At 45.4% G+C, this 23699-nt stretch overlaps 1 protein-coding gene and 1 long non-coding RNA gene across 68 annotated transcripts in view; both read left to right on the top strand.

Annotated features, from left to right (window-relative positions):
- LOC103791152 (uncharacterized) overlaps window positions 1–12114 on the top strand; it is a 39637-nt gene extending 27523 nt beyond the window's left edge. For 16 of the 18 annotated variants that reach the window (XR_013522606.1, XR_013522604.1, XR_013522597.1 and 13 more), the window contains 5 exons: window positions 386–444; window positions 1285–1380; window positions 1686–6923; window positions 7219–7368; window positions 10902–12114. This is a non-coding gene — a long non-coding RNA (uncharacterized LOC103791152). The remainder of the gene's footprint in view (window positions 1–385; window positions 445–1284; window positions 1381–1685; window positions 6924–7218; window positions 7369–10901) is intronic. The other 2 variants (XR_013522592.1, XR_013522595.1) reach the window with 2 other exon arrangements.
- A 2154-nt stretch (window positions 12115–14268) lies between these two features.
- Window positions 14269–23699, top strand: part of LOC118144223 (uncharacterized) — a 125196-nt gene continuing 115765 nt past the window's right edge. For 43 of the 50 annotated variants that reach the window (XR_013522586.1, XR_013522584.1, XR_013522582.1 and 40 more), the window contains exons 1-2: window positions 14269–14408; window positions 19274–19355. The gene's annotated coding sequence lies outside the window, so the exon portion shown is untranslated. Of the gene's footprint in view, window positions 15551–19273; window positions 19356–21692; window positions 23426–23699 lie in introns of all 50 variants that reach the window. The other 7 variants (XR_013522587.1, XM_078338555.1, XM_078338551.1 and 4 more) reach the window with 4 other exon arrangements.

The raw sequence follows: 23699 nt of genomic DNA, 5'->3' as shown, positions 1-23699 counted from the left end.
GGCCTTAGAGGGGCTGCCATCCTCAGGGCCGACAGCTGACCTTGGCAGCAAGGAGCGAGCTACAGTTTCCCTCACGAGACTCCAACATCCCTTTGGGTCCTGCCCATTCAGTCTAGATCCTGGTCTTTGTCAGTGCTTTCACAGCAGATGGGTGGCAGGCAGTGTGATCCTGGACTTTGATTTATTTTGAGTCACTGTGTTCAAGTCAGGCTTGTAGAAGATGGTGCAGGGATATATGTGGAGGGCGTGCTGGATATTGGGGACATTAGGGCAAGGCAAGGAGACTGAAAGAGCCTCTGCAGCCATCTCTTCCCTCGGGCAGAATCATGAGGTGGCAGTGTGGGTCCTCGTGTGTGGTTGACGCTCTCCCCATCTCGCCCTGCAGAGAGGCCGGACTTGACAGACGCCATCATCCTCCGGAAAGGGGCCTCAGTGGAGCACATGGTGAGTTGACAAGACCTGCCCTAACAGGAGGTGGGAGCTCTGTGTGCCCCTTGGAGCGCTGTTCTGCCTGAGGTGCCCTGGGCCAGGGGTGGGCTCTGCTGGTCTCAATCTCAGATGATGACACACAGGCTCTGGAGTTGGACAGTCTGGGGCTGCATCTGCAGTACCACTTCCTAGCCATGTGCTATACCTCCAGCCTCTCCTGTGAGGTGGGATGTGCTGCCTGCCCCCCCTGGGTCATCAGGAAGATACATTGGATGAAGTCCAGCATGTAGGGCACTGAGCACGCTGCCTGTAGTGCATAGATGCCAGTAACCCTGCTCCCATGCCATTCAGGCATCAGCCAAGGAGTGGGGAATGGCACTGGCTCAACACAGAAGACAGGACAGGTTTCAAGGAGGCCACCTGAGCTGGCTTGTAGAACTAGCAGGTCTGGCAGTGAGGAGTTGGGGTGGGGAGCATCCCAGATAGGGGAGCGGGCATGCACAGGCCCCAGAGGAGGTGCTATTGGCTCAGGGAGCATGAGGCTGCCTTTCTCTTTCCAGAATTCTGTCACATGAACATGACCCTGCAGGCATTGGTGGTGGCCAAGTGTTGGGTCACATGGCTGTGCTTGGGCTGTTGCTTTCCCAGGTGTTATTTTCCTCAAGCTGATTTCTTCTTGGGATCTGTATCATGGAAGCAAGGGACACTGTCCCTCTAGCCCCTTATGACAGTGGTGGCTGGGATTGTAATCTGGTCTCATGCATTCATTCCTTCTGAAAGCCCAGCCCCAGGTCTCTGGGTGCCACCCTGGAGGTGTTGAACAAATGAGGCCATGCAATGTCCCATCTCTCTAAGACCTAGGCTTGAGATCACAGCAGGAGGAGCCAAGAAGACTCACGATCACCCTCCTGAATCCCTTCAGACACTCACAAGTGGCAAGCTGAGTAAAATGTAAGACCCATTTGTAGGCCCGAATCAGCCACCTTCCCATCTCTGTCAGGGAAGTGGACCTGCAGGCCTTGAGCTTAAATGAGGCCTCCAAAAGTGCTGGGATTACAGGCATTAGCCACTGTGCCTGGCCCTCCCCCACCTTTGAGGTCAGGGATGGTCAGACGACTGCAGACGTCCTGCTGCCTGGGGCCCTAACCTTATGCCAGCATTCACCCCCAGGACACACACCCCGGGGATATCTTTCTTGGCCTTGCCCTTGGCCAGTCCAGGCTGAGGTGACCCCTCTGCCCCCATTCCTCACCCAGGGCACCAGCACCAAGTACAGTTCGCAGCGGGTGGGTCTGACCCACACCATGGAGCATGAGAAGGTCATCCAGATCGTGAAGAAGGAATGGCGCCTGCCAGGCCTCCCGCCCACCTGCCTCATCTCCCTGGGGGCGTCGGTCCTACTGGGACACACAAACACCCAAACAAAAATACAAATACACACACTTCTCTGACACTCGGGGTGGGGGCCCTTCCAGGAAGAAACCCCCTTGTGTCTTCCACTCAAGGCTCTCCAGGCTTGGAAGCAGAGCTTAGTGGCTTCAAAGGCCCAGCTGACACCCTCCACAGCCTAAGGGGTGTCATAAAGTGCCTCCCTCTTTCTGACCCTCCCAGGGCAGCTCCTGCCCAGCACAAAACCCCCAGACCCTGGCTCTACACACCTGGGCCAGGGACTTCTGAGTTTAGAATCTGTTTTCTAAGTCCCCAGTTCTCCTGGCTCTTTTTTCTGAAATAAAGGATTGAAAACCATTCCTGTCCAGACTGAGAAGACTTTGTAACCTTGCTGAACAGTAGCCAGGTTGAGTCAGGTGGGCACAGGTCAAGCATTGAGGGTAGCAGTGGGCCTGGGAGTTGGAGAGGGTGGAGCCTGGATCCCCAGGGCAGCCCCAGGCCATGGGTGGCAAGGAGAATGCAGGGTTCCTCAGCCAGGCACAGGCAGGCTCTACCCAGGGAGTTGGTCATGGGTGTCAGGCCCAGACTGGCCCCTCCAGAGGGACCTGGCTGCCAAGGTGGGCAGCATCCCAGGAGGCCTTTGTGACCATCTGGGTGGCAGGGAGGCTCCCCCATGAGAACAAGGTGGCTGACCATTTCCTGTTGCCTCAGAAGCCAGGAGGAGAGGGGCTGGCAGGGGCTCGTTGAGTACCTATAATGTGCCAGGGACAGTGCCGGCACCCCACGGTATTCTACTGTCCCTTGGAAGCTGGTGCAGGTTGCACAGTTTTTAAATGCAGAGCCTAGATGTAAGACCTGTGAGCAGCAGCAAAGGCTTCCCGGAGGAGGTGTGCCTTTTCGGAGGGATGCAGCAGGTTCTGTGAGGCTGTCAGGAGAGGTAGAGAGCTCCAGGGGGGCCTAGGGCCCAGCTGGAATATGGAGCAGGCCCAGGCCCGGGTCCTGGGCTGTTTGCAGCTCCGCTGTCAGCTGCTCAGTCTTTTCTAGAGACAAAACAGGAATAATAGACATCATTAAATATACATGGGGCCCCAGGCGGTTGGCCTGGTGGGCTGGGCCTCCCTTCCCCATAACACCGAGCTGCTCTGCTGGGCCGATCGTGCTCCTGGGCCAGCCAGAGGACCCCCATGTTGCGGCATGCAGGCTGGGAGCAGGCCACAGGACCCTAGCCTTGAGTCCTTGGGGTTGGCCACTAGCTACCCTCCCATCCCAGACTGCAGGGGCAGCAGCAGAGCTGGGGCCTTGCCCCTAACTCACCTTGAGGCCCTTCGCTGCCTCCCTTTGTTCATCTGTGAGGGGTGTGATGCCCACGCAGCCCCCTCCTGGTGATGGTGGGATACCAAGACAGGCAAGGGCTCCTTGGCCCCTCTCCCAACAGCCCTGATGCCTGGCCGTGAGGCCCTAAGTGAGGGTTTCTACCTGGGTGGTGGCCATTCCCACTTCCACTTTACAGGCAAGGGCTCTGGCCCTGGGTGAGGTGGGGAAGGCCTTGAGTTCACACAGTGTCAGGCTGAGTCTGGGCCTTGGGTTAGATCCAGGCCTGTTCTGTCCCCCTGGCTGGCTGACAAGGGTGGGGGGAAAATGAGGCCAGAGGCTGGGGGGTCCTCAGGCAGTGAGGGCTCGGGTGAGTGGCTTCTGCCACTGGGCTGCATGTTCCTGGGCTAGGTCTGTTGTGTGTGGGAGTCAGGCAGGCACTACAGCTCTGTTGTGTCCTGGGCTTTCTGGATCTGTGGGCAGGATGGCTGTATGGTCTACATTTGCATGTGAGAGAGTGAGCGAGAGATCATGCAGCCGTGTATGCCCAGGTCAGTGTGAAGCAGTTCATGGTGCCCTTAGGGCTGGGGAAGCTCCCTGAGACCCCCTCAAAGGTCCCAGACCCCCCCAACCTGAGCAAGCTCCAGGCTTGGGCCTCACCCTGTCAGCCACCTTGTTCTCATCACTCATGCTCCCTGGCAATCACAGGCGAGGGTATGCACCCTCACCCAGGCCATGCCCAGGCAGCAGAGCTGCACTCAGCTCCCAGCTGGCATCCCTGCAGCGTCCCGGGGGTCATCTGCCCACAGCTTTAGAAGACTCAGGTACAGAGGAGCCAAAGAAATGCATATTATTCTGTCCCATGCTTGTGCATTCTCATTCTCCTTCTTTTTTCCTCTCCAGCTTAGATTCCACAGTTTTCTGTTTCAGATCCCTCCTTTGGCAAGAAAGCCAAGTCGAGAGCCTCTGCTTCCCACTCTGTCCTTCTCCTAGACGGCTCACCCCACCTCCAGCCTCCATCTCGCCAGACCTGGGTCTGAGCAGCCTTTTTGACTCTCCACTGCACTGCCCCATAGCCATCCAAATGCTCCATGTCCCAGACCAAACATGGCATTCCCACCCCACCTGGCCTCACCTCAGAGACACTCCGCACACCCTCCAGCAGCACCAACCCAACCCCAAGTTCACCTGGCTCCCCCTCATCCCAGCTCCATCTAGCCCCTCACCGGGGCCAGCATGTTTCACCTCATCCTGAATGTGTCCACTGGACTCCATCACAGCATGGTCCCAGTCACGCCACTGTCCCCGCTCCACTCTTTTCACATGGTGGCCTGAGCTGCCTTTTCTCCTGCTTCCTAAGAAGCCATGTGAGCCAGTGGTTGAGACCGTGGACACTCTGGAGCCAGATTTCCCAGGCTCAACTCCACCTACAAGCTCTGTGGGCCCATGTCCTCCTCTGCAAAGTGGGAAGAATAATCATACCCACTTCAGGAGGTTGTAGTGAGTTGAGTTCTGTGTAGCCTGGCAGTTCTGAACACAGGCCTTGCCGTCACAGGTCCCATTGCTTCCTCACTGTGGGCTCTCCGCTGAGGGATCTAACCTGAGATCAAGCCCTTCATCTCTAAAATGTGAAGAACAGTTGCTGTCCTACCTATGTGAGAATCTAGTGTGATACTTCAGAAAAGCATTTAGCACCAAGCCTGGCACACAGTAAACATCTGGAAATGTGGAACAGTGACCAAAGTCCCATCCCTTCCATGACTGATTGGGCTAGTCCCTGCCTGCCACCCTGGCCGCCTCTCATTTCACATGCCCTCAATCACTCTGCTCTAGCCATAGACTGTCCCTGAAGCCCCTCTTACTACCTGGCCTTTGCACATGCTGTTCCACTTGCCAGGAATACTGTTCCCTCTTCCATGTGATCAGCTCCCTCTTATCCTTATCTTGGCTCAGGGTTGCCTTGTCGGGAGAGTCTTCCTGGACCTCCAATGCAGTGTTCGCCCGTCTGGGGTCATGCCCTGACCTTCACAGCTCTTCTTATTGGTGTGACTCTTTGTTTAAAGCCTGCATCCAGGATAGGCATGGTGGTTCATACCTGTAATCCCAACACTGGTAGGCTGAGGCAGGAGTAGTGCTTGGGGGCAGGGAGTTCAAGACCAGCCTGGGCAACTTAGTGGGACCCTGTCTCTACAAAAACTGAAAGCAGTAGCCAGGTGTGGTGGCACACACCTGTGGTCTCAGCTGCTCGGGCAGCTGAGGTGGGAGGATTGCTTGAGCCTGAGAGCTCAAGGCTGCAGTGAGCTGTGATTATGTTACTGTACTCCAGCCTAAGCGACGGAACAAGACCCTGTCTCAAAAAACAAAAACAGAAAACAGTCTGTGTCCCCTACAACTCAGGGAACTTCATGAGAGCAGAGATCAGGTTTGCTTTCACTCCACTCTGCCAACCCTGAGTGCCCTGCATAGTGCTTGGCACATAACACATGCACAACTAATGCACAGCTAATATTTAAAGAATCAATAAATGAGAGACTAGTAGCCTGACACCCACTCTGCCTGCACAGAGGTCAGGGACCCTGAGAGGGAGGCAGGACCTGGAACCTACCAGAGAAGGGGCAACCTCAGCTGACTTCTTGCCTGAGGTTCCAGAGACCAAGAGGGCTCAGGTGGGCAGGACTTGCTGCCAGCAGTCACCCAGACCATCTCACTCAGAGCAGAGAGGCAGAGGCCTGTAGCAACGATGTTGGCAGATATAACAGCTGCTTACCCAGGCCAGCCACTGTGACCGGCTCTCCACCATTTCATGTAATGCCCAGGTCAGCCTTGGTAGGGGCGGTATCTACACTCACGGATGAGGAGACTAATGCTGAGGCTGCATGACTTGCTATGGGTCTGATCCAAGTGAGGAATGAGACCTGACCCAGAGCTCTGAGCTGCGGGCCTCCTCATCCCCTGGGCTAGAGCTGGGCTTGCCTCTCCGAGTGGCAGATCTTCATCTGGACAATGGGGTTTTGCAGGGGAAAGATGCCTGCCTGCGGGTTTGAGGCATGACTTGGGCAAGCCCCTAGACAATGGTGGCCTCTCTGCCTTTCTTTTTTTCTTTTTCTTTTTCTTTTCTTTTTTTTTTTTTTTTTTTTTTTTTTTGAGGAGAAAGAGAATAATATTTATTGGGCATACCACACACAAGTTAGATTTTTTTTATTATAAATAGCACCAGTCGCTCTGACCCTGATTTATTTTTTTATCTTTTTATTGCATTTTAGGTTGTGGGGTACATGTGCAGAACATGCAAGACATTTGCATAGGTACACACGTCGCAGTGTGTTTTGCTGCCTTCCTCCCCTTCACCCACATTTGGCATTCCTCTCAAACTTTCTTCTGGACAGACAAGGCTCCCTGCTTGGGGCAGACAGAAAGTACGGCTCTGGGAGGTGCTCCTGGTTCTGAAGAGCCAGCCCTGCCCCACTTTTCCCCAGCAAGTCTTCTGACCTCCCTCTGCCTCACTTTCAACAAATGTTATGTGGCTGTGGGGGTGGAGTTGCATCTGTGACATCTCAGGCCCTGACATTCTTCCTGAGAGCCTGTCTAAAGTGGTGTTTCCACTCACTGTCTCCAATTTTTTTTTCCATTTTCACATTTACAGTGTTGTCGGGGGTGGGGACAGTGTCTCGCTCTGTCTCTCAGGCTGGAGTATAGTGGCACAATCTCGGCTCTCGGCAGCCTCCACCTCCCAGGTTCAAGTGATTCTCCTGCCTCAGCCACCACACTGTGCATGCCTTTAGCTGGGATTACAGGTGTGCACGTTAAGACTGCTTAACGTCTCTATTTCCTTCTCTGATAGTGGGGAGATTAGTATCTGTATTGGAGTTGTTGTAAAAGGTTAAAGGTAATGTGTGTGATATGCCCACCCACTACCCGGTATATTAATGCTTATAAAAGATGGCTGTTCTTAGGCTGTCAGTACATGTTTGTTGATTAATAAGTTTATTTTTTATATGATTATGTAACTTTATAATTTTTATACATACATGCTAAACTTACTTTTTCTTCCTGAATGACAAACTTTTTTACGTTTATTTTTCAAATAAGTGACTTCGATAGACTCTGCTCCAGCTGCTGTCAAATCAGAATCTCATTCCTCGCCAAAAAAGGATTCTCTTTCTTCAGATGTCACTAGCAAACTATTACAAATACGCAGTCCTTCAGCTGAAAATAAGAGACCTAAATGGGTCCCACCAGGTATGGTATATTTATCAAGGGCAGTAACTTGGAAAATTATCACTGGTAAATTGTTTTCCTAGTTATAAATGTCATGTGTGAGCATTTCCCTATATTATTACATATTCTTCATGCTGCATTTATTTAACCATTCCCTTATTGTTAGACATCCAGGTTTATGATTTTTAGTGCTGTAAGTAAGATTGCAATAAGCACAAATGTCCTTATTTCAGGAATCTCTGAGCACATTACTGATTATTTTCCCAGGATAAAATTTCTAGTAGGATAATTACAGTGTTAGAGAGTATAAACATTTGAGATTCCTGATATATGTATTTCTGGCAGCACATCTTTTGCCCAAGACCTGCTTGACCTCCATAGTCTGACTGAAGCCTTGGGATCTATATGTGGCAATTCTAGCATTTAGCAAATGCTCTAGCAAAGTCAACCTCTGACTTTTACAAATTTCGCTTCTCTTTGTTTTCTTTTGCTCCACAGCCAAGCCTCATGGATCCTTCAAGAATTCTCTAAACTTCACCCTTCTTGACATTACTAAAACCCTAATCCAGGCCCAAATTGTTGCTGCCTTCCTAACCAGTCTTGTCTTTACTTTCTCTCATCCATGGACCCTCTAATTCAGTGAAACTGTCCATTCAGTGAAACACTTTTTGTCTCTCAAACATGTTATATGTTTTTTTGTTTGTTTGTTTGTTCTTTTTTAACTTTTTATTGGATTTTAGGTTTGGGGGTACATGAGCAGAGTGTGCAAGACAGTTGTGTAGGTACACACATGGCAGTATGCTTTGCTTTTCTTCTCCCCTTCACCCACATTTGGCATTTCTCCCCAGGCTATCTCTCCCCACCGCCCCCTCCCACTGGCCCTCCCCTTTTCCCCCCAATAGACCCCAGTGTTTAGTACTTTCCTTTCTGTGTCCATGTGTTCTCATTTTTCATCACCCGCCTATGAGTGAGAATATGCGGTGTTTCGTTTTCTGTTCTTGTGTCAGTTTGCTGAGGATGACATTCTCCAGATTCATCCATGTCCCTACAAATGACACAAACTCATCATTTCTGATTGCTGCATAATATTCCATGGTGTATATGTGCCACATTTTTCCAATCCAGTCTATTATCAATGGGCATTTGGGTTGATTCCAGGTCTTTGCTATTGTAAACAGTGCTGCAATGAACATTCGTGTACATGTGTCCTTATAGTAGAACAGTTTATAGTCTTTTGGATATATACCCAGTAATGGGATTGCTGGGTCAAATGGAATTTCTATTTCTAAGGCCTTGAGGAATCGCCACAGTGTCTTCCACAATGGTTGAACTAATTTACACTCCCACCAACAGTGTAAAAGTGTTCCTTTTTCTCCACATCCTCTCCAGCATCTGTTGTCTCCAGATTTTTTAATGATCGCCATTCTAACTGGCGTGAGATGGTATCTCAATGTGGTTTTGATTTGCATCTCTCTGATGACCAGTGACGATGAGCATTTTTTCATATGATTGTTGGCCTCATATATGTCTTCTTTCGTAAAGTGTCTGTTCATATCCTTTGCCCACTTTTGAATGGTTATATGTTTTACTCTCTCAGGGCCTCTTTTTATCCTCCTCTGCCTGGTATATTTTTATTCATATGTTCCCTCTCCTAAGCCCTTCCAATTCTACTCCTGTTTTTCTTTTGAGTGGCCTTTTTTGATTCATCCACAGTCGTCACTCCCCTGATGACTAGTATTCAGCTTTAGGCCTGAACTGTGAGGCTGCCATGATTACTTAACTAACAGAGTCTTAATTTCATCATATGAAATATTGGAAACAGATGTAATCTTTAACGTGCATTCTGGTTTACAAATTCTAAGATTTTTAATGAGGACCTAAAAGCTCTTTGGAGAAGGAAAGGAGGGAAGGTTAATTACTGAAATAATGATGTCATAAAATTCAAAGAGTAATACTTAGTATATTTCCAAGAATAAATAGTGCTTCCCCAATGAAAGAAATGTAAAAGAAATGACATAACTGTAGAAATTTAAAAGGAGCATAATAAAAAACATACAAGGAAACAGTAGAATGATGGATAAAGAGTTAATATCATAGAGCACAAAGTGCTTATAAAGTCAGTATGTGACAAGGTCAGGCAAGTGATGTAATGGGTGAGTTGGGCACATGCAGTAGACTTGGGTGAGTAGGAATTTTGCTGGACTCAGGAGCACAAACCCTTTGGAAGGAAGCAGCTGCTACTCAGCTCTGTCTTATAAAGGATTAAGGATTATGGGCCTGGTATTTCTAGATCTGATTTTTGTTTTCAAGAGTAGCCAGAAATTCAGATTTTAATATGAAATCTGCTAATCTTTGTAAGTTGACTTTTTTTAAAAGCACCATGTGAACCAAACAATATATCTGAGAGCTAGATTTGGCCCACACATTGCCAGTTTGTTACCTATCTTATACAACTGGAGAAGACCGCCAAGATCCCAAAAGTAAAATCAGCCAGTGGCATAAATATACCAGTGTCCCCAAGAACTATTAATATGACTAGAAAATAGGAAGAATTTCAGTCTTGCTGGTAATTAAAGAAGTGTAAATTAAAATAAAATATTATTTTATATCTCTCAAACTAGAAAACGATAAAGCAGTATAGTCCGAGTTACAGGGTAGCAGGTGTAATTATTTATTTTAAATTTATAATACTGTTGTGTAGGTGAGCAACTACAGTCACCATCAACTGTGAATATTAATGGGGATAATTTTGAAATAGATGGAAATAATTGCTACATTAGGGTAATAGTATAAATGAAACTAGTATAAGTAAATAAAAACAATGTTTGCCAGTTTAAACGGTATGTAATAATTGAAAACTAGACTATTCAAGGACTACTTGTAAAAATTGAAGGACCTTTAAAATGCATTTGCTTTTTCTTTGACTTCAGAAATTATCATTGTATGCATTTCTTTTTTTTTTGAGACGGAGTTTCGCTCTTGTTACCCAGGCTGGAGTGCAATGGCGTGATCTCGGCTCACCACAACCTCCGCCTCCTGGGTTCAGGCAATTCTCCTGCCTCAGCCTCCTGAGTAGCTGGGATTACAGGCACGTGCCACCATGCCCAGCTAATTTTTTGTAATTTTTAGTAGAGACGGGGTTTCACCATGTTTACCAGGATGGTCTCGATCTGTTGACCTCATGATCCACCCATCTCGGCCTCCCAAAGTGCTGGGATTACAGGCTTGAGCCACCGCGCCCGGCCTGTATGCATTTCTTTATGCCTTTACAGCTAGTGTTATTCATTCCCAGCTTTCCTTTTTCAGCTTTCTTGAAGTTTAAGTGTCATTACCTTGACTTCTGGGATGTTTGGAAATAGGCAATATTGTATTATTTCTGCTCTTTAGCACATTTCGTTCTTTTGATTTAGTCTGTTGTTTGATAGACTCTGGAAAGCAGAATAATGAGAATAATGCTCAACTACCTTTTTTCTTTTTTGCTTCTTGTTTGTTAAATTAATCTTTGTTAAGAGATTTCTGACATCATCAGCATCACATCATATGTTTCCTTTCAGCGGCATCTGGAGGTAGCAGAAATAGCAGCAGCCCACTGGCAGTAGTGTCTGTGAAGTCTCCGAATCAGAGTCTCCGTCTTGGCTTGTCCAGATTAGCACGAGTTAAACCTTTGCATCCGAATGCCACTAGCAGCTGAGTGTGGTACCAGAGGAATGTTTGGTTGAGAGAATTGCAGCTTTACAAGGGTGTTTATATTTAATTTGTGTTTATATTTGGGGCAGGTATTGTCATATAAAGGAATCCATTACCATGTCCTATAAATGATCTCTAGCTATTTTAAGTTTATGTTCTCTGTAAAGCTCTTTAAGCCTTCAGTGAGTTTTGTTTATAAGAACTGTCTTCTCATGCCTTTCCTTGTGAAAAGCATATTCTATTTTTCTATCAGTTCTACATGAAGGAAGTCCACATCACATGCTGTTCTTTTCTAGTTACATGATGTGCCTTTCTGGCTTTAGCTAGTTTATAGCACCTTAACTGTTCAGTTTTATGTAGCAGAGGAAACATTCTTATTTTTCAGAAGACATTTCTGAAATCTTATATGCTACTGAAGCTACCTTGTCAGTTTTATTGCAAAGGTTTTTTGTATTTTAGCCAAATCTTTTTATAGTATGAATTTGGAAATATTTTACACACTAAAATGGTTGTGGTTTTATGGATGCATCTCCTATGTAGATGGTTATTCTATAGCAAATAGAATTTAAAGACATTTTATTAAATCTTCATTGTCAAAACCTTTAATAAAAGTGGATATATTTTGAAATGCTCTTTTTCTTGATGCCACTACATTCACCTGTTCCTGATTGTCCACATTTCATGATAAAATGAGAGCTCTGCAGAGAATGTTACCCTTTTTGTTGTAAATATGAACAAGGGAAAGCTGTTTCTTCAAGTAGTAACTTTTTGTTAAATTCTTTAGAAAGCAGTTGTCAAGCACTTAGTCATCCCTATTGTGATATTAGATAATACAGGTTTTCAGGAAGCTTAGATTTGAATTTATGTTAAAAAACAATTTATGTTGAAAAACAATTAATATTTCATATTCATGGTGAAAATTTCAACTAGCTTCTGATCAATTTTTAATAAAAAATTTCAAATCATGTTAACTTAAAAAATATATAATACTTAACTCAGTTTTTCTTGGTTTATTGAAATATCCATGTTAATGTGAAAACAATTAATTTAGAATTGTGATTAAAGTGAGCATTTGTCTACCGCTATTGTATACTTTTTTCTTATCTAGTGTATATTTTTATAGTGTCATATACCAGCCCCCTAACCTGCCCCACCTGTCTCCTTTTTAGAAACATAATTTCCAGTTATGTAGCACTGAGGTTCTCTATCTGGTGCAGATCAACAATAAACAAGAGCCTACTCTGTATTAGGTACTGATATATTGAGTACCTAATACAGAGTATAGGTATATAATTGATTAATCATCTGGCACTAGCTTAATGACCTGTTTTGCTATGTTATTCATATTTATAGTTTATTTTTTTGAGGGGGGTGTTGAAAATCGCCTGATTTTAAAGTACGTTAAAATCAGCCTGGCTGAAGGCACTGATACCTTCAAGTTGCCAAACCCCATCTTACCCTGTGCATTAATTATACTCTGATGAAAGCATTTCATTTCCTTGGCTCACATGAGACATTTCTTTGTCAATTTCTTCCCATCTCCATGCCTACTCTTCATTATTTTGAAGCCTTCTAATCTTCTGTCACCTGTAGCTACTTCTTACCAGTTTCACGTTCTATGAAAACTCCAGTGGTCACTTATGCAACAGTGACTGCTACGTCAGGATCTTTACCCTACACCTTGCTCTTGACACAAAACCTGTGGATGGTCCACTGATGATTTGATGTACTGGATCAGTCATTGAATTCAGGCAGATCACGAGGTCAGGAGATAAGACCATCCTGGCTAACACAGTGAAACCTCGCCTCTACTCAAAATACAAAAAAATTGGCCGGGCTTGGTGGCGGGCACCTATAGTCTCAGCTACTCAGGAAGCTGAGGCAGGAGAATCGCTTGATGCTGGGAGGCAGAAATTGCAGTTAGCTGGGATCACACCACTGTACTCCAGCCTGGGTGACACAGTGAGACTTCATCCCCTCCCCCCCCAAAAATTCAACCTCTCCTACCCCTGACATCATCCCTACCGTGTTTTCTGTTGGTAAACGAATGGCCCTGCGATCACTGCAGGTGCCAAAGGTAATCCTGGGATTGAAAATTCTCTCCACCTTCACATCCAGTCACCAAATCTTACTCCATTTCCTAAATTTCTGAAAGCTAGCCTTCCATGTGTGCTCCCTTACTCTGAAACACCAATACTCACTGTTTCTAACAGGGCTCCTTGCCTTGATTCCTAACCTACTCGGGCCTGCCTTCCATTGTTACTGCCATAGAGGGTTTTGTAAAATAAAGTCAGCGTGAACACCCATCTACAGTCCACACACACAAATCTTACCCTGGTCTAGTTCACAAGCTACTTCGTGTCTGGCTGGCCCCTTCCTGCTGTTTCACCCTTGTCGGCCCATGTACACCTTTGATCCCTGCCCCACTAAACTGGGTGCTGCCACAATGGTGCCATGCTTTTCCATGGCTCTGGCCTTCAGACTAGGACTTGCTTCCTTTATGTAGCTAACTGCTACCCGTCCGTGAAGAGTCAAATTCAACTCAGCTCTTTCAGAATGTCTTTTCTGCCTGGACCACACTGTGTGCTCCTCTCCAGGTCAACCTACTGTCATTCAATTATAAATTTCCCTTTCATGTCTTCCTACAACCTGGTGCAGAGTAAGCACTCAAAAAGTGTTCAGCTGATTAATGGATTTAACCTGGAACTTTTGCGACGCATTTTTTTTTTTTTTTCTCAAAAAAAACTTCTAGATAGAGACGAGGGTGGTGGGGCGGGGGGCGGTCTCACTACATTGGCCAGGCTATTCTTGAACTCCAGACCTCAAGTGATCTCCTGCCTGGAACTGCCGAAGCGCTGGGATTGCAGGTGTAAAACCACCGCGCAGGGCCAGAACTTTTGATGCAATTCTGATAACCACATGCTTTGTTTGAAGAAGGGAAGAGTAGGGATGATTTCAAGTGTCTGGTCTGGGCAACCAATATTAAGCTCTTTTTGCTGGGATTTTGTTCAATTCTTGCCCTGTATTTTAAAGAACTGGGGCAAGAGAATGCGAGTAGGAGGATGAGAAATATGTTCTTTTGGCTGCTGCTCTGCAAGGTGGTTTGGGACTGGACCATATCCTGAGGAAGCCCTTTCAGCTCCGGAGTCACAAAAGGGCGGATGCCGTTTCTATAGCGACGGGAGGGGCCGTGGCCGTGTCGCGCGCTCTGCCTCGCGCTCCCAAGCCTCCCGCAGCGGTTGGCGGTTAGCGCCGGCCTCGGGCAGCTCCACTCGCCATCTACCCGCACCAGAATAAAAGGACCGCGGAGGCTCTTAGTTCGCGAGCATTCCGGCAAGACTACGAGCCAGCTAGGGTCCGCTACGCTCTTCTAGGTGACAAAGCTGGGAGACGGGGTCGTGGGGAAGAATGAAAAGCGCGCGGAATGCAAGAGTAGACTGGGGAGTGTGGGTCAGAGAGAGCCGGGCGGGGTGTGGTGCGCAGACTTGGAAAATACAGCTGCATCCTCGGAATCCAACATCAGTATACTTTTCTGTTAAGATGCCGATGCATCGCCGACTCCAGCTGAGTGCAGGACAGGGAGTGAGGGCTTCTGAGAAACTCATCACACCTACCCTGGAACTGTCCTTCCAGCCCTCACTGGGACGCCAGACTTTCTTCCTCCCTTTCTTTCTCTTATTTACTGCGTGTCCACTTGGTAGTCCTAAGTCTGTCCATGACCACACGCCTCGCATTGAGGCTCTGGCAGGCATTAACCATGTTCCCACCCAGCCCATATGCCTGGGCACCTCTGCTCAACCAGAGCCCAGCGCCGGTCACAAAAGCACGCTAAGGTGTGTGGAGATCATACACCCAGAGCTGCCGCTCACAGGAGATTCCCAGTATTAGCAAATCTCTCCTTTAAAAACAGATGAACGATGCACAATTTGAGGGGTTCTGAAGGCTATTTTGTGACATTTGCTGCATTTGAAATGTTCAGCAGCTCCTCAGAGCTTAGGAAAATTGTGACCCCTCTGACATGTCTTAAGCAACTGACAGTATCACCAATATTTTGTTTGTTTGTTTTTTTGAGACAGAGTTTTGCTCTTTGCCCAGGCTGGAGTGCAATGGTGCAATCTCAGCTCACTACATTCTCCACCTCCTGGGTTCAAGCTATTCTCCTGTCTCACTCTCCTAAGCAGCTGGGATTACAGGCATGCACCACCATGCCTGGCTAATTTTTTTGTATCTTCAGTAGAGATGGGGTTTCTCCATTTTGGTCAGGCTGGTCTTGAACTCCCAACCTTAGGTGAACCACCCACCTCGACCTCCCAAAGTGCTGGAATTACAGGTGTGAGCAACCACACCGGGCCACCAATATTAATTCAAGCTTCACTGTCCAGGCTTCACTGTCTAGGCTTAAGTGGAGACTTGGCAAAAGCAGGAGGCCATTTAGGGGAAAAGTTCAAACAGCGGAAACAACAAATGGAAATACCTTTTGTCTTGCTTGAGCGATTGAATCACCTACACGTGGTTGGTATGTAAAACCTCGTAGTTTTAAGAAATTCTTCAAGCATGGGCTCTGGCTGATTGCTTCTATTGCTTACATCTATGGTTTCTCGTTTGTTTTGGTTCTTATGGAGAACGCAGAGATAAACCGGAAGGGAATCTCTAGCAGTATGCCAGCCACTCTTCCCTGACTTTGCCTTCTCCAGCTCCACATATTGTTTAGAACTCGGCTAGAATCCATACTTCTCAAGCATGTGGAGGACCCAGCACTGGGAACTAGTGGTTTTAGTTGACTCCAAGCCCATTGTGAGTGTGTTGTGATAGCTCCCCAAAGAGCAGATGCTGGTGGAGGCTGCAGTAATAGAAATGCGATGACCGCATCAGAGGATATGGTCTTGCTGCCTGACTTAGCAGTGATTAGAACATAATCCAGGCTCTGGAGACTGTAGCCACTTTGAGATCATAGAAAACTATAAAATAAGAGCAACCACAAGGCAGGCTGTCTCTGTCAGGCCTGGATGTGCCATCATATGAAGACAGGTTTGAAAAAACTTCACAGAATGCCTGGAGATGAGGAGGTGCAGGGGAGGGAAGCAGGCGTTTTTCTACTCAGGTTTGGAACATGCAAGAACATGTAGGAAAGAGACAGATTTGTTCATTTGTACTCTGCAGAGGACAGCAAGGATCAGTGGGGGAAATTTTGCTCAATATCATTTGTTTTTCTAAGAAATATTTATCAAGCACCAACCATATGTAAATTAACAGCTGAGTGTGAAGTGGGTTGCCTAGAAAAACAGTGCACTCTGTCACAGAAATATTCCAGCCTAGATAGAGTGATTGTCAGGGATGTCATAGGAAGGATTCTTCCCCTGGGTGGGAAAATGGATGAGATCGTCTCCAAAACCACTTCTAACTCCAGAGTCTGGGAGTCAGTGCAGCAAGACACAAAGGAAATATAAAAAGCATTTTAATTCTTTTCCACATAGCTCACCACATATTTTGAGGATAAAAAGGGAGCATTTGCAAAGCTTTGAGCAAGGGTTAAATTGTACTGTTAGAAGCCAGATTTCATGCATTAAAAAAAAGAAAGGCACAAAATAGTTTAGTAATCACAGAGTTATCCAAGGGATGGCAAAGTTGGAATAAGTCACAACAGATATTTTTTTTCAGTCTTGTCAGTATTTTTGTAGATTTAAAGAAATGTAGACCCGAAAAGGACTTTAGAAATCATCTGGTCCAGTCTCATCATTTTGCAGATGAGGAAACTGAGCACAGAGAGGATAAACGACTCATTCAAATTCATGGCACTGTGTGTTAGGGGGTTTTGAGACAAGACTCCATGATTCCACAGCATTTCCTTTAGGGCTTGCTCCTTCTCTACCTCCAGAGTTGTCAGAGCTGAACAGAGGAAAGGGCTCTAGTTGTTTGGAAGATTTCACATTTACTGTTTTGTTTTGTTTTTTTTTTAAGATGGAGCACACTCTGTTGTCCAGGCTGGAGGGTGGTGGTGTGATCTTGGCTCACTGCAACCTCTGCCTCCCAGGTTGAGATTCTCCTGTCTCAGCCTCCCGAGTAGCTGGGATTATAGGCGCATGCCACTGCACACGGCTAACTTCCTTTGTATTTTTAGTACAGGTGGGGTTTTGCCATGTTGGCCAGGCTGGTCTCAAATTCCTGACCTCAGGTGATCCACTCACCTCGGCCTCCCAAAGTGCTGGGATACAGGTGTGAGCCTCCGCGCCCTTTGCACATGTTCTTTCATAGTCTCCTACATCTCTGTGAAGTAAAGGAAGAGAACACTCCACACAGAGTCTTGACAGGAAAAACTATTGTATTCATTTTTGCCCAATATTGAGATTTTACAAATCCCATGTCCAGTTGATGGCCAAAATTCTACCTGTTCTGTCTCCCAAATCTTTCCCAAGTTCATACTTCTATCCTCACTGTCACTGCCTTAATTGAGGCTCTCATTACCTCTTGTCTAGACACCCCAAATGCCTTCCTAGTTCCTCCAGATTGTGCTTCATGATGTTATGAGGGAGATGGTACCAGAATACAAATCTCATCTTAGCCCAGGCTTAGCGTAGCCACGTAGGCCCTAAGACTCCAACTTGGACCATGTGACCCTTTACAATCTAACCCACCTCCCTGGCCCTCCACCAGCAATGTCCAAGGAGAGTGCTCAGAATTTCTGGAAAAGACAATGTTCTTTCATGTCTATGTTCTTTGTGTGTCCTCCTCCATCTGCCCTTGACACCCCTGCCTGCCCCCCTCATTCTTCAGAGATGGTTCTGTCCCGCTTAAGCATGAAGGCTTCCTCAGCTCCCCCAGCTGACCGAGTCCACACCTTGAAGCATGCTCTGTGAGCTGGTTGCACAAGCCTGCATTATTAATACATCGGTCACATGCAGCATCATGATCTACTTACTTCTATATAGCTCCTTTCCTGGATAAGGAGTTCTCTTTGAGGGCAGAGACCATGTCTTGTTCATCAGTGAAATTGTCTCAGCAAATGTTTATAGAAAGAAAGGAAAGGAAGGAAGAAGTGAAACTATGATCATAAGCAGAGAAGCTACTGGTAATTTTTGTTTGCTTTTGTGCAGGATATTTTCATATCGTATGTATGTGTGTGTGTGTTAAAATTAACGTTCCCACTCACCTCCCCCAGCCCTACTTCTCAGAAGTCACTATTATAGTTCATTTCTTCCAGATTTTTCAATATGGCCTTGTAAAGTCATGCTTGCATTTTGGTTTTTGTTAAATAAATATAGACTTATATTACACACATATTCTACTGTGTTTTGCTCAATACATTATGGGCACACTTAAAGATCTTTGTAAATGACTGCATTATATTTCATAAAACATATGTGTGCCAAGTTTTTGAACTTTCCATTATGGACAGCTTCTGATTTTTCAATAGTTATGCTGCAGCAAATGCTAGCCTGACTCATCCTCAGTCCTCTGAATACTTTCAAAGTAGTGGTGCCATCATCATTTACACAGTGTGTGCAAGAGCCTGCCAGTGGAGTGATTTGTAGAAGCTGTGATAACATTTGCATTGGTTCCCGTTCTGCTCGTTTCTTGTATTCTTGATTCCCTTAGCTCTTGGTTAAGGTTAGAGGCTGAAAAGGGACTTGTAAAGGACACAGAGCAAGCAGTTTCAGCGGTGCTTTGCTAATGTAACAGGGAGTGGGAGTGTCCTGAGAGCCCTCCAAGACTCACCTTCCACTTACAGAAATTACACTAGATTCCATAAATGTGTGCAATGTTTTTTTGTCTTGCAGTAAGTTAATTATTCATAGAACTGTGCTCTGAACAGAGAATGCAAACATGACCAAATGATGTTTAGAGAAAGTGTTTCCACCAACTGTCCCCCTTTTTTTTCTATAGGTGTTAAACTATCCAAATAGCCCACAAATATGCCCATCTTATAGGAGACTTATGTTTGTGGCAAAAGCATGAAGTTTACTCTCCAGTGAACTAGAGGAAATGGGATTTTTCCCCCTTAGTTTCTTAAACCAAGAATCATTTGATTCTCTCCTTTTTTCCTGGCTTCTGTCTTTTGCTCTGACCTCCTGACCTCACGTGGCCATGAGAAGGGAAGCAAGGGAGAAGCAGAGACCTTGCTCCTGCTTTTAGGCCTGTTGCCTTCTTTTCTTCAAACCTGCCTGCTGTCTTTTGTCCCTGAGTGTGAGGGCCATTGCTTAGGTTTACTCCTGCCAATTACTTTTTACTCCCCTTATTGCAGGACTCACATGGATGCTAAAAAGCCAAGGACATGAGATTTGACTTCATCCATGGGTTTGAAAGAAAAGTTAAAGTATGCTAAGGTAAGATCTTTGAATTTTCATTGGGAAAGTGAGATATTGCAAGGACGTAGGGACTCAGGATCCAGTGCGGATGGTTGTACTCCAAGCACCTCTGGGGACAGTGCAAAGGGAAAGGTGTGGGGGATCATGCTGACTGGCAGGGCCAAACCTGGGGTGGGTGTGGAAGGAAAATCAGCAGAAGGGCAAGACCTTAATCTGACAGTTGAGCTGTATTCCAGAAGACCGTGGGTGAGGGCATCCACGGTATCTTTTATTCTGCCCTATATAAGCGGGATCCTACCAGAAGTGTCCTGGAATAGTTCAAGAACATTTCCAGAAAAGATCTGCTTTTTTTTCCTAACACAGACATGGTGTCTTTCCCTTTACTCTGGCTCAAAAACTAGTGCAGTGCCACTGCACTGAAGTTAAAGTTGTGATGGGATGACTGTGATAACCATCTATGGGATCAACTTCTAAATCAGGGGTATTTTTATTTTTATTTATTTATTTCTTTTTGTTTTTTTTTTGTTTTGTTTTTTTTGAGACGGAGTTTCGCTCTTGTTACCCAGGCTGGAGTGCAATGGCGCGATCTCGGCTCACTGCAACCTCCGCCTCCTGGGTTCAGGCAATTCTCCTGCCTCAGCCTCCCAAGTAGCTGGGATTACAGGCACGCGCCACCATGCCCAGCTAATTTTTTTGTATTTTTAATGGAGACGGGGTTTCACCATGTTGACCAGGTTGGTCTCGATCTCTTGACCTCGCGATCCACCCGCCTCGGCTTCCCAAAGTGCTGGGATTACAGGCGTGAGCCACCGCGCCCGGCCAATCGGGTATTTTTAAAATCCAGCAGCACTCAGTTTGAATTTCTTAGTTTGTTCAAAAGATCACATTGTTTGGGGTCTTTGTCCTGAAAGTTTTGCAGCAAACTTCAGCCCAAAGCACTCAGGTTTGACTTCTGAATCCTGCCTGCACCACTGATTGGGAGAAGCGGAGTTCGACAGCCTAGAAGGACTAGCAAAAACCGTCCTCGTATAAATCACATACACTTCCTGAAAATTAGGACTTTAGTTTCCTCTTCTAAGCGCTCTTCCTGATTTAACCCTAGGATTGTCCCTCTGGGGATTAGAACTCATCCAAATAGACCCTAAGGCTCTAGCCCGCTACTGGTACCACTGCCACATATAACAAAACACATTTATTTTGCAATTTACAGGTGCAATTTTGAATACTTAAAACAAACTTACTTTGATAAAATAAAAAGTACTGTAAAATAGTTGAAAAAATAAGCCTCCAGCAAAACATGATAATATAAGAAAGATGCCATTCTTTTCAAGTGTTAAAATATGGTGCAAACAGAACAGTCTTGGTTATGATTTTATTTTAGCAAAATCATCATGAGGTTTGCAACTTGCACTTTTTTAAGCTGCTAGAGTGCACATTTATTGAATGCTGAGGTGACACATGTGCCTTAGTGGCAACTGCTATTATTATTCTCATTTTACAGAGGGGAGATTGATATACAAGCAAGGCCAACTAGCTTATGGGTATAATGCCAGTGAGTGGAGGATGGAATTCAAACCCATCTTCTCTTTTAATTGCTATTTTTTAAATTTTTGAAAGTAGAGACAAGGGCCTTGCTGTGTTGCCCAGACTGGTCTTGAATTTCTGGGTTCAAGCAATCATCCCACTTTGATCTCCCAAACTGCTGGGATTACAGGTGTGAGTCGCCACACCCGACCAAATCCATATGCCTCTCTGTTGCATAATGACAGCTCTGTTAAATGTTTTTCTGTAAAGTTCCTTGTACATTACAATTAATTTTAAAGAAAGCAAACTCTGTTGCAGTTACAATGATAGAAATTGTCAAAAATAAAGTAAGTCTGGGCATGATGATTCACACCTGTAATCTCAGCACTTTGGGAGGCTGAGGTAGGAGGATCACTTGAGCCCAGGAGTTTGACATCAGCCCGGATAACATAGCAAGACCCCGTCTCTGCAAATAGTAATGACAATAATAAATTAGCTGGGTGTGGTGGTGCACACCTCTAGTCCCAGCTACTTGGGAGGCTGAGGTAGTAGGATCACTTGAGCCCAGGAGGTTGAGGCTGCACTGAGCCGGGCTTGCACCACAGCATCCAGCCTGGGCAACAGAAGAAAACTCTGTCCCAAAATAAATTAAAATAAAATAAAAATGCCATATTCAAAATTGATTTGCTCATGTTGTATTTTACAATAATTACTGGCAAATTTGCAGTATCATTTAAAAATACTCTTTAAACTTAAAACTACTGTCTTCGTATTGCTAGTCATTCTAATGGGTCTTAAATAAATCTTTTACTGTCTATTGGTTTTCCTCAGTGGACTTCTCATCCAATTGAATTTAATAGGGTTGAGTAAGGAAATGCAAACAAGTCAGTAACTGGTTTCTGCACATGAAGTCTTGGGTTTCAGTGGACAGTTACGATACTAACTGGAGAAAGAAAATGAATTGTATGAATCATAATCCCTTCATCTAAGAAAACGCTGAAGAGAGAGCTATGGATCTTACCATGTCTACTGCCCCAAGCAGGTGTTAAGAGGACAACTTAAATATTTAAATAAATGAATCATAATTTATGTTTTCACAGTATTTAAAGTTACAAATGATAAGTGTGATATTTATAATAACCAAGTATTCACATATTTTAATATGGATCTTGGTAACATTTCAGCCAAGGGAAATTTTTAAATGTGATTTCACTTGACTTTAAGAGGATAGTGTAGCCCTCTCTCTAGTAATCTGGAGTTCTTTTCAGAATGCCCTATTCATTTGGCTAACACGAGGTAAGACCTTGATGCCAGTGGAGGTTCCCTATCCTTTTTGCTTAGCTGGCAAGGATCAAAGAACTCTCAGCCTCTCAGGAGGCTGGGAGCGGTGGCTCACGCCTGTAATCTCAGCACTTTGGGAGGGAGAGGCGGGTGGATCACCTGAGGTCGGGAGTTCGAGACCAACCTGACCAATATTGCGAAACCCTGTCTCTACTAAAAATAAAAAATTAGCCGGACCTGGTGGCGTGCACCTATAATCCCAGCTACTCGGGAGGCTGAGGCAGGAGAATCTCTTGAACCCGGGAGGCGGAGTTGTGGTAAGCCAAGATCGGACTCTCAGGAAAATGCTCCGTGTTGTATTTATCCTAACTGCCGGCAGGGGGAACAGAGGTCTTTTGGTCCTCAGTCATCCCAACCAGTAGGCTGGAGGACTTCTGGCTTTTCTGCATGTCAGCGATGCCTCAGCTGGTTTCTGGGACTTGAGAAGCTATCTGAGCTCCTGGATCACAGGTTAGGCTATGTCAGGAAGAGAACCTGGGAGAGAGTCCTAGGGAGGGAAGCTGTTAATTTAGGATATTACATTACAATCTCCCTGACAACCACAAGATGCTACAAAGTACATCCAGAATCATCCTGAAGACACATCTGCAGTTTCAGCATCAGAAGCACAGGTACTTTTTCTCAGTTAATTTCTTAGATCCTTTCACTTGCCGAATATCACCTCCTTAGAGTGGGTTTCCTTTCCCACCCTTTCTAATTACAAATCTGTTTGCTTACTTGTTTATTGTCTGTCTTGCCCCCCAGAACTGCACTGTCCAATATGGTAGCCCTTGGAACATGGCCCTCTGCATGTCTCCTACTGGGGGCGTGCTGTGAGTGTCAGATGCACACCAGATTCCGGAGACTTGGTGTGAAAACAATAAATATAAAATGACGCATTAGTAATTTTTTATAGTTGGGTTAATATTTTGTCTTATTTTATCTATATCATATTGTAGTTTATATTTTATCATATGCCAATACCTCAATAAAGTTGTAAAATAATTTTATATTGTTTATATTTTAAGATAGTATTTTGAATATGTGTTAAATAAAACATTATTACAATTATTACAATTAATTTCATCTGTTTCTTTTTACCTCTTTAATGTGGCTACCAGAAAATTTTAAATTATATGCATGACTCATATAATATTTCTGTTGGACATTGCTGCTCTAGAATGGACACTGCACAATGGCAAAGTTTTATTGGACTGGTTCAGTGCCAGACCCCCAGAACCTAGGTCAGTGCCTCGCACAGAATAGCACTTGATGTGTACTTGTGGAATAAAAACTAGGAGTGTGTTTATTCATTTGTTCCCCCTACAAATATCTACTGTCTATTCATTTCAGATGTAGTTCTGGGGGCTAGGGATGCAGTGGAGAACAAAACAGGCCATAAAACACTCATAAACTGTAAAATTGGGATTCTTTGTAGGAAGACCAGATGTTTTGATTAAATGCTGAGAATGGTAACGACTCACCTTTATTTTCCCTGGCAGTTAAAGAGTTGGAATT

Source organism: Callithrix jacchus, chromosome 9, assembly GCF_049354715.1.
Source record: "Callithrix jacchus isolate 240 chromosome 9, calJac240_pri, whole genome shotgun sequence".
NCBI classification, from domain to species: Eukaryota; Metazoa; Chordata; class Mammalia; order Primates; family Cebidae; genus Callithrix; species Callithrix jacchus.
This window is presented reverse-complemented; position numbering and strand designations above follow the sequence as displayed.